This window comes from Chenopodium album, chromosome 5 (assembly GCF_948465745.1).
Source record: "Chenopodium album chromosome 5, dcCheAlbu1.1, whole genome shotgun sequence".
NCBI classification, from domain to species: Eukaryota; Viridiplantae; Streptophyta; class Magnoliopsida; order Caryophyllales; family Amaranthaceae; genus Chenopodium; species Chenopodium album.
The window spans coordinates 2,841,099-2,851,192 of NC_137838.1; the positions used below are offsets into that span (position 1 = coordinate 2,841,099).

Sequence of the window (10,094 nt, forward strand, 5' to 3'; positions counted from 1 at the left end):
GTTTTTTAAATATTATAAATCTTAATATCTAAAGATAATGTTAGTTTTGTAACAAATAAAAATGATAAAATTTAGTGTACTTAAATAATTAAAATCCTAATAAATTACTATTCGTCGTTTTTACCTACGTGGCAAAAATTTAAAATTTCATTCGTCACTTTTGTTTAGGTGGTGAGTGATTTTTTTAATTCTAAAATAAAATAGAAATCTAATTTTTAATTGGTCGAAAATATACCTTTTCTGATGTGGCGCTCCCAATGCTCTCCAAAAATGCCTACTTTATTTATATATATTAGATTAGATTATTTTTTTATTGTAGCAAAAGTTTGACCTTGTGTTGTTTATATTTTCAATTTTACTTTAATTAATTTACAATGATCTGATGCCTCAAATAATTTAGCCATAAGCTCAAAGATTTTTTCACCCAAATAATTAAGGAGAGATAAATTCTAAAGCTCGACAAATTTAGCCAATATATTGTTACAAACTCTGTATTATTGTTACTATTCTCACTAATAATTGGTAGATGCCGTAGATCAACTGGTTAAACTTGCAAACGCAGTCTTTTTTTTTTTTTTTTTCGTGACAATTGTTCGAACCTTGTTGTACACTTGTAACTTCTTTATTCTTTGTTGTATTTTGCTAGCTATTGGGCAAAGGTATGCTCAGCTCTGGGGTTAACCTTCCGTTACTCTTGTAAATAACCTTATACAGCTATACATTTGCTGCTCTTTTGTGGATTTATTTTAATTTAATTTTTTTCCGTTGCATGAACAATTGAACATGCAAACGCTTGCAAAAATATTTTCACAATTGATGGTTGATCCATAGTGTTGGCAGTAGTTGTATGGCATTGGTTTTTCACGCGCGTACAATGCAGCTATATACGGCTAAATCAATTTTGCCTATATTTGAACTAGAAACAAAAAAACTCATGATGCTCAATTGCTCATACTTATTTGAACAAATCAAATAAGATAGTGCACAATAAATGCATTTGCTCTTGATAATATTAGTCCCTAAATATGAAACTTCTATAGTATAGTCTAGAGTGTGACCAGTTTGTGAAAAACAATCGTACGTGATTAAAGGTGTAAGGAAAAGTATTGTATAGAACGGACTCACGTGAGTCCGGTCATACATACAGAAAAAAATAAAATTTGTAATTGTCAGAATTTAGATAATAATGATCAGATATTAAGCTATAAATATCAGATATTAGATTAAAAGTATAAAAAATTAGATCAGATATTAGATTATAAGTGTCAGATATTAGGTTTTAATTGTCAGAAATTAGATTATAATAGTCAGATATTAGATTATAGTTATCACATATTAGATTGCAATTGTCAGAAGTTAGATTATAATTATCAGATATTAGATTAAAAGTTTCAGAAATTAGATTATTATAATCAGATATTGGGTTAAAAGTATCAGATATTAGACCATATTTTCACAAATTACAAAACAAAGAAATTTTATACAAATCTACAAAACAAATTATCCCAAAATACGAGGAACATGAAGAAGCATAAAAATCGGCAAACAATGAAGACCCATTGTATACCTCTGAATGGTTTAAAACCAAAAGAATCGAGCGCAGGTGCGGGAGACGGAGGATTTGGGTTGAAGTTGTCGTCGTTGTAGTCGAATTGTATCTGAGCTACGGCGGAGATGGAGGCGACGGCGGTGATGTGGTGAGAGGGAGGGTCACCGGTGCCGAGGGATGGGGAAGGTCGCCGGCGCCGGGGTTGTGCGTGGTTGGAGGGGTTGCAGTTTGTGATGAATGGGTGTGTTATAAACTGGACTCACGTGAAACGGACCCACACAAAACCTTCTGAAGTTGTAAATATTGAGACACCGAGAAAGTAATAAATTAAAATTTTATTATCATACAATGTTTCTTTTTTATGAATAAAAGAAAAGCATGTCTGCAATTTCGTAGTTCATTTAATTGCCAACTTAATTTATATAAAGTCATTATTAATTTAATGGTTTTTTTTTCAGAAATTCCATGACCCAAGTATCACAAGCGAAACAAACAAAACGAAAAGCTTCAAATCCAGCTTCTTTACCCAAGGACTCGTACTCATGTTTGGTTCTTGCTCTACCCCCTGGAATGGTTAACAATATCGCGTCGAAAATAAAGCTTGTATGAGCTTGATAACTGGTTTCACCAGGTTCGTCTGATACAACATGCTCACATATGATTACTTTTCCATCTTCTGGCAAAGCTTCATGGCAATTCTTCAACAATTTAATACATTGTTCATTATTTCCTGCTGTATGAAAAGTCCACTGGAGGAAAATAAAAATAAAAACTTTATTATATTATTACCACATTAAGGCATTAAATTAAATACTACCTCCGTTACATATTATTTATGTCAAATCGTTGCAAATAATATGTAACGGAGGTAGTATTTAAATATACCAAATACAAAGTATATTGTAAAACTATACGATTTGAGTTACTAAATAAGTACTAGCTACTACCTTTTTTTTTTTTTTTGGACCCAAAAGTACTAGCTACTACCTTGACCCAGGCTAAGGCGGTAAGGCCCGATTTATTACCTAGAATCAACAGTTATGCAAAAAACACGACTTGACATTTTATTAATTGTATTTTATTTATTGTTCACTTCATTTTGATTATTTTATTTATAAAATAACATAAAAATATGACATAGTAAAATGCTAAGGTCTTTGATATTAAACTTGAAATTTTATGTACGAATCTTGTACAGTATAAACCTTATTGATATACTTCGTATTAAATAGTGGAAATCGCCACATGACATGCTCTCTTGAACTCATCTATAACACGTTAATAGTTTAAAGTTATTGATGCAAATCTAGTTATCTAAACACTCAGGCCAGGGAGTAGTATCATATACCATTGACTAACTTTGACTAATGACTAATTTTTTTATATTAGTCTATATATTTTTATGATTAATTTGTTATCTTTATTCTTTATATGGTCAACCTTAGTGTTGTTGAAGAAAGACAAAAGAATTAAAAAGACCTCTCAAAGTAATTAAAGGGCACCTTCATGAATATAGCGTCACCCTTTGGTACATTGATGTACATGTCTCCTCCAACATGCTCAATACCTGCATTAATATAGAGATAATAACATATTACGGAGTATAATCATTTACGAAGTATTATACTATTGAACTATTTATTAGTTGTTGAATACTCCTTTTGATATAAATAGGAGTGTTTGTTTTATTTTGAGGAAAAAATTTTCAAGACTCGTACTCCCTTCACTTCACTATAACATTAACTCTGTAAGTCATTTTAGCTAATTTTTTTCAAGTGAATTTTAATACAAGTCTCCCCTATATTACTACGTATTAAACAGTATTAACTATCTTTGTAAATATTAATTCATCAACGATTTCACAAGCATTCATGTTCGTTATATTATAATCCATTTTATAATGTTATGTTAACTCGATCAACTTTTAACCAATAATGATGACGTAATCCTGATCAATTAGTGATAAATCAAGTGGAGTGGACGAACAAGACTTTAGGAGTTTAGGGAAGGGTAAGGGCTCTTTATTAATTGTAAAATATTGACTTTTGTATTGTTCATATATATGACTAATTACATAAAATTATGAGTAATTTATACAAAATAAAAAATAAAAAAATAAAAGAAAAACTTTTGTTAAAAAATTAGTACTTCATAATGAAGATCTTTAAATCAATGAAATGAAAAGATTATTTAAATAATTGACCTATTCTTACCAGGAAAAGGCAGTGCATCTTTAATGATATGAGGCAGATCAAAATTAATACCCTTAATTGAGGGGTATTTAGAGATAATCATATTGAGTGTAACTCCAGTTGCACCACCAACATCAACGAGTGATGAAATACCTTCAAATCCTTTATAATTATCTAAGATTTTCTTGGATACCATGATAGAGTGATGGTCCATTCCATCATAAAAAACATTGTAAAATCTTGAATTTGTACCAAGATAATCAAATACGCCCATACCATGAGCCAAATTGAAAGGAACTCAACCGTCAAGTACCGCATCTTTCAAATGTTTCCTGCAATAATCAACTATAGTATGAATCTATCAAGAGAAACCTTATATATATACTACCTCCGTTAATTTTTATTTGCAACTTTGGAATATTTTATATCTCACAAATAATACCCCAAAGTTGCACATAAAAATTAACTGTACATGTGATAGATTAAGCATTATTTGTGACTTGCCAATAAAGTATACATGGATCCAATAAGACCGTTACAAAAGTCACAACTCACAAATTTGAATTGAATTTATGTATACAAATATGAAGAATTTGAGGTGTATCTGGTCTGAATCATTAAGGTCAAACTAGTATGATTCAAAATTAAACATTATTTTAAACATAATTAAAAATCACCACCATATAAAATTACTATTGTAGCCACTATGTCCACTAGTCCACTACTTAACAGAAATAAATTGTACAAAGTAGTAAAAAAACATGTGTGTAACTCAAAACATATGAAAGTTTCACTTACCAAGAATCCATTATAACATTATCATACATGAGAGTGGCAAAGGCAGTATATGAACCCCCACCACCATTCTTAACCAAGAATTGGCAAACAGGCCCAAGTCCATAGACCCTTTCAACCTGACCATTAGGCCCAACACGGTTAGAGAAGGTGACAATAGTAAAGTTAGCCAAGATGCGTAGCAAGCGGTCTAAGACCACCGCGGCATCTTGATTAGTGGTGGTTAATTGGGAGGCGATCTCTAACGACGAAAGTTGGGCATCAGGGCCTGCATTATTGATTATGTCAATAATGTTTAGCTCAAGGACTGCTTTGAACACCATAGATGGTACATGGCTAGTAGCCAAGCACATTGCCATAGAAAGGGCCTCCTCTTCAGTAGTTGGGCCTTTTTGTGTAACATTATTGCCCATAATTCAGCTTTTGTTTTTTCTTTTTCTTTTGAACTTACTAGAATGAAATAATTAAGGGATTAGTTGGATTTTAAAGGACAAGTGAGATTAATTTGATTTCTGAATTTACAATCTCATGATTTATAAGGTACTCAGTCACTCACTTGTTTTGTCCTCGCAAACTAAAACAAATATGTTATATTTTCCATGTCAATTTGGTGCAAGGGTCCACCCTTTGTAATTTTTTTTCCAATAAATTCAAATAATCAAGTGACAATCAACATCTAAATATTATAAAAATTAGTTTTGATGCTAAGTACAGAATATTTAAGTAAATGAAAGATGCTTTTGGCTAATAATTTGTACTTCATCAATATAAAAACATTTGTAATAGACTTTGCACTTAATTTAAGGCAGTCTATTACAAATGATTTTTTAATGATGAAATAGCAATCGTTAGTACTTTATCTGCTTGCTTAGGAAGAAGATTGTGACACTCATATTATTATAGACTTATGAATTGTACTATGTATAAGTGTATAACGTATTATTTAGTACTCTATAATTTTTTTTTTCTCAAATATAGAAAATAATTCTATTCTTTTGGTTTTACTAGGACCTCCTCTTTCATAAAAGGAAAAAATTAAATATAATAATCTCACCTTTCGCCCATCTGCTCAAAATAATCTCACCTATTCGAATTCTAGAAATAATCCCACCTTGTAACCCCATCTTCCCAAAATGAACCTTTTCATTTAATGACTGGTTGTTTGAACTGGTAACCAGTTTTAAAAGGTAATTTGACACGTGTCACCTTTTAATTGGGTTTTAAAAAAATTAAAGAATTTAACATTTTTTTTAAAAATACCCTCTTCTTCTTTCCCCTGCAAAAGCCCCCTCTCCCTCACTGGACGAGCCGTCGCTGACCAGTCAATAACCAGCTGTCCGCCAGGTCGATCAAACCAAGTTGGCCATCCGCCCTCCTTGATTCCCTCCCACCCAATTCACCAATCACCACAAAATTGTTTCTCTAGTCCTATACCCGACTCACCCACCCAATTGACCAATCAACTCATTGGCGAGATCCCAGAGTTGAGTCGACTCAGTTCCCTCAACTCCCAAACCGAAACATCAAAATTTTCTCAAAAAGCGTGGTTATTAGCCTTCAATTTTAGAATTTTGTTGACTTTTTTCATTCGGAAATAAAAAATTGCCGAAATGTTTACCATGGTCCCTAATACCCTCCGGGAGTCCGATTGGCTGGGTGGAACCATCCAATTTGCCTTTAAACGACCAATTTACCGACTTACAACTTGCACCGATTTCACTAATTCAAGCCTACCACGAACATTTATGACAACAAATAATGACATATATGGTTCCAAACAGCATTATATGACCCCGATATGTATCCCATAGAATTTCAAGACTTTTTGACACTGGTCTCTAAAACCTCCAAAATTTCTCAAAAAGCGTGGATATTAGCCTTTAATTTTGGAATTTTATGACTTTTTTTCTCCCAGATATAAAAATTGCCAAAATATTTACCATGGTCCCAAATATCCTCCGGGAGTCCAATTGGGTGGGTGGAACATCCAATTTGCCTTTAAACAACCAATTTACCGGTTTACAACTTGCACCGATTTCATTAACTCAAGCCTACCACAAACATTTATGACAACAAATAATGATCATATATGGTTCCAAACGACATTATATGACCTCGAGATACATCCCCTAGAATTTCAGGACTTTTCGACACAGGCCCCGAAACCTCCAAAACTTCTCAAAAAGTGTGGATATTAGTCTTTAATTTTGGAATTTTTTGACTTTTTTTAGTTCGGAAATAAAAATTGCCAAAATGTTTACCATGGTCCCTAATACCCTCTTAGAGTCCAAATGATTGGTTGGACGAACCATCCAATTTGACTTTAAACGACCAATTTACCAAATTACAACTTGCACCGATTTCATTAATTCAAGCCTACCACGAACATTTATGACAACTTAAAATGATCATATATGGTTCCAAGCAGCATTATATGACCCCGAGATGTATCACATAGAATTTCAAGACTTTTCGACACTGGTCCCTAAAACCTCCAAAATTTCTCAAAAAGCATGGATATTAGCCTTCAATTTTGGAATTTTTTGACTTTTTTCGCCCGGATATAAAAATTGCCGAAATTTTTACCATGGTCCCAAATACCCTCCGGGAGTCCAATTGGGTGGGTGGAACATCCAATTTGCCTTTAAACAACCAATTTACCAGTTTACAACTTGCACCGATTTCATTAACTCAAGCCTACCACGAACATTTATGACAACAAATAATGATTATATATGGTTCCAAACGACATTATATGACCTCAAGATACATCCCCTAGAATTTAAGGACTTTTCGACACCAGGCCCCGAAACCTCCAAAACTTCTCAAAAAGTGTGGATATTAGCCTTTAATTTTGGAATTTTTTGACTTTTTTTTGTTCGGAAATAAAAATTGCCGAAATGTTTACCATGGTCCCTAATACTCTCTTGGAGTCCAATTGCTTGGTTGGAACCATCCAATTTGACTTTAAACGACCAATTTACCGATTTACAACTTGCACCAATTTCATTAATTCAAGCCTACCACGAACATTTATGACAACTTAAAATGATCATATATGGTACCAAACGACATTATATAGCTTCGAGATGTATCCCGTAAAATCTCAAGCCTTTTCGACATCTGGCCCCGAAACCTCCAAAATTTCTCAAAAAGCGTGGATATTAGCCTTCAATTTTGGAATTTTTGGACTTTTTTTCGCCTGAAAATAAAAATTACCGAAATGTTTACCATAGTCCCTAATACCCTCTGGGTGTCCAAATAGGTGGGTGAACCATCCAATTTGCCTTTAAACGACCAATTTATCAAATTACAACTTGCACCGATTTCATTAATTCAAGCCTACCACAAACATTTATGACAACATACAATGGTCATTTATGGTTTCAAACGCCATTATATAACTTCGAGATGTATCCCGTAAAATCTCAAGCCTTTTTGACACCGGGCCCCGAAACCTCCAAAATTTCTCAAAAAGCGTGGATATTAGCCTTCAATTTTGGATTTTTTTGACTTTTTTCGCCTGAAAATAAAAATTACCGAAATGTTTACCATGGTCCCTAATACCCTCTGGGTGTCCAAATAGGTGGGTGAACCATCCAATTTGCCTTTAAATGACCAATTTATCGAATTACAACTTGCACCGAATTCATTAATTCAAGCCTACCACAAACATGTATGACAACATACAATGGTCATTTATGGTTTCAAACGCCATTATATGACCCCGAGATGGATCTACAAAAATTTCATTTCTATTCGACACCCGACCCCGAAACCTTCGAAATTTCTCAAAAAACGTGGATGCCTTTAATATTGGGATTGTCAAACTTTTTTTTGCCCGAAAATAATAATTTCCAAAATGTTTACCATGGTCCCCAATACCCATCGGAAGTCCAATTGGGTGTGTGGAACCATCCAATTTGCCTTTAAACGGCCTATTTACCAGTTTATAACTTGCACCGATTTCATTAATTCAAGCCTACCATGAACATTTATGACAACAAATAATGATCATATATGGTTTCATACGGCATTTTATGACCTCGAGATGTATCCTCTAGAATTTCAATACTTTTCGACACCGGGCTCCGAATCCTCCAGAATTTCTAAAAAACGTGGATATATATTAGCCTTCAATTTTTAAAGTTTTGACTTTTTTTTTTTGTCCGGAAATAAAAATTACCGAAATGTTTACCATGGTCCCTAATATCGTCCGGGAGTCCCATTGGGTGGGTGGAACCATCCAATTTGCCTTTAAACGACCAATTTACCGGTTTACAACTTGCACTGATTTAATTAATTAAATCAAACCTGCCACTAACATTTATGACAACAAATAATGATCATATATGATTCCAAACAGCATTATATGAACCCAAAATGTATCTCCTAAAATTTTAAGACTTTTCGACACCAGGCCTCGAAACCTCCAAAATTTCTCAAAAAACGTGGATATTAGTCTTCAATTTTGGAATTTTTTGACTTTTTTTCTCCCGGAAATAAAAATTACTGAAATGTTTTTCATGGTCCCTAATACCCTCCGGGAGTCATATTGGGTTGGTGGAACCATCCAATTTTCCTTTAAATGGCAAATTTAATTATCGGTTTACAACTTGCACAGATTTCATTAACTCAATCCTACTACAAACATTTATGATAACATATAATGATCATATATGATTCCAAACGGAATTATATGACCCCGATATGTATCCCCCAAAATATTAATACTTTTCTACACTGGGCCCCGAAACTTCCAAAATTTCTCAAAAGAGTGGATAACCTTCAATTTTGAATTTTTTTTTTATTTTTTTCGCCCAGAAATAAAAATTGCCGAAATGTTTACCATGGTCCCTATAACCCTCCGGGAGTTCAATTGGGTGGGTGGAACCATCCAATTTGCCTTTAAACGACCAAATTACCGGCTTACAACTTGCATCGATTTCATTAATTCAAGCCTACCACGAACATTTATGACAACAAATAATGATCATATATGGTTCCAAATGGCATTATATGACCCCGATATGTATCCCATAGAATTTCAAGACTTTTCGACACTGGTCCCTAAAACCTCCAAAATTTCTCAAAAAGCGTGAATATTAGCCTTCAATTTTGGAATTTTTTGACTTTTTTTTGCCCGAAAATACAAATTGCCGAAATGTTTACCATGGTTCCTAATACCCTTCGTGAGTCCAATTGGTTGTGTTGAACCATTCAATTTGCTTTAAAACAACCAATTTACCAGTTTACAACTTGCATCGATTTACCTGTTTACATCGGCCAATTTAATTAACTTGCACCGAACCCGACTTGAACCGAAATTGACGCATACCCATTTTAACCTGTAAAATCCCAATTTAACCTGACTTATTACGAACCTGACTTGAATTTAACCTGACCCGTTTCTAACTCGACCAGAATTTAACCCAACCTGTTACAAATCTGACTCGAAATCAACCCGACTTGTTATTGACCACACCCAAATTCAACCCGACTTGTTATTGACCCGACCCGAATTTTTACCATACTTATTACTTACTCAACCCAAAAAG

At 33.5% G+C, this 10,094-nt stretch overlaps 1 pseudogene; it reads right to left on the bottom strand.

Moving 5' to 3' along the window:
- Positions 1-1,983: 1,983 nt before the first annotated feature.
- Positions 1,984-5,085, bottom strand: LOC145631310 (O-methyltransferase 13-like; annotated as a pseudogene).
- Positions 5,086-10,094: the final 5,009 nt, after the last annotated feature.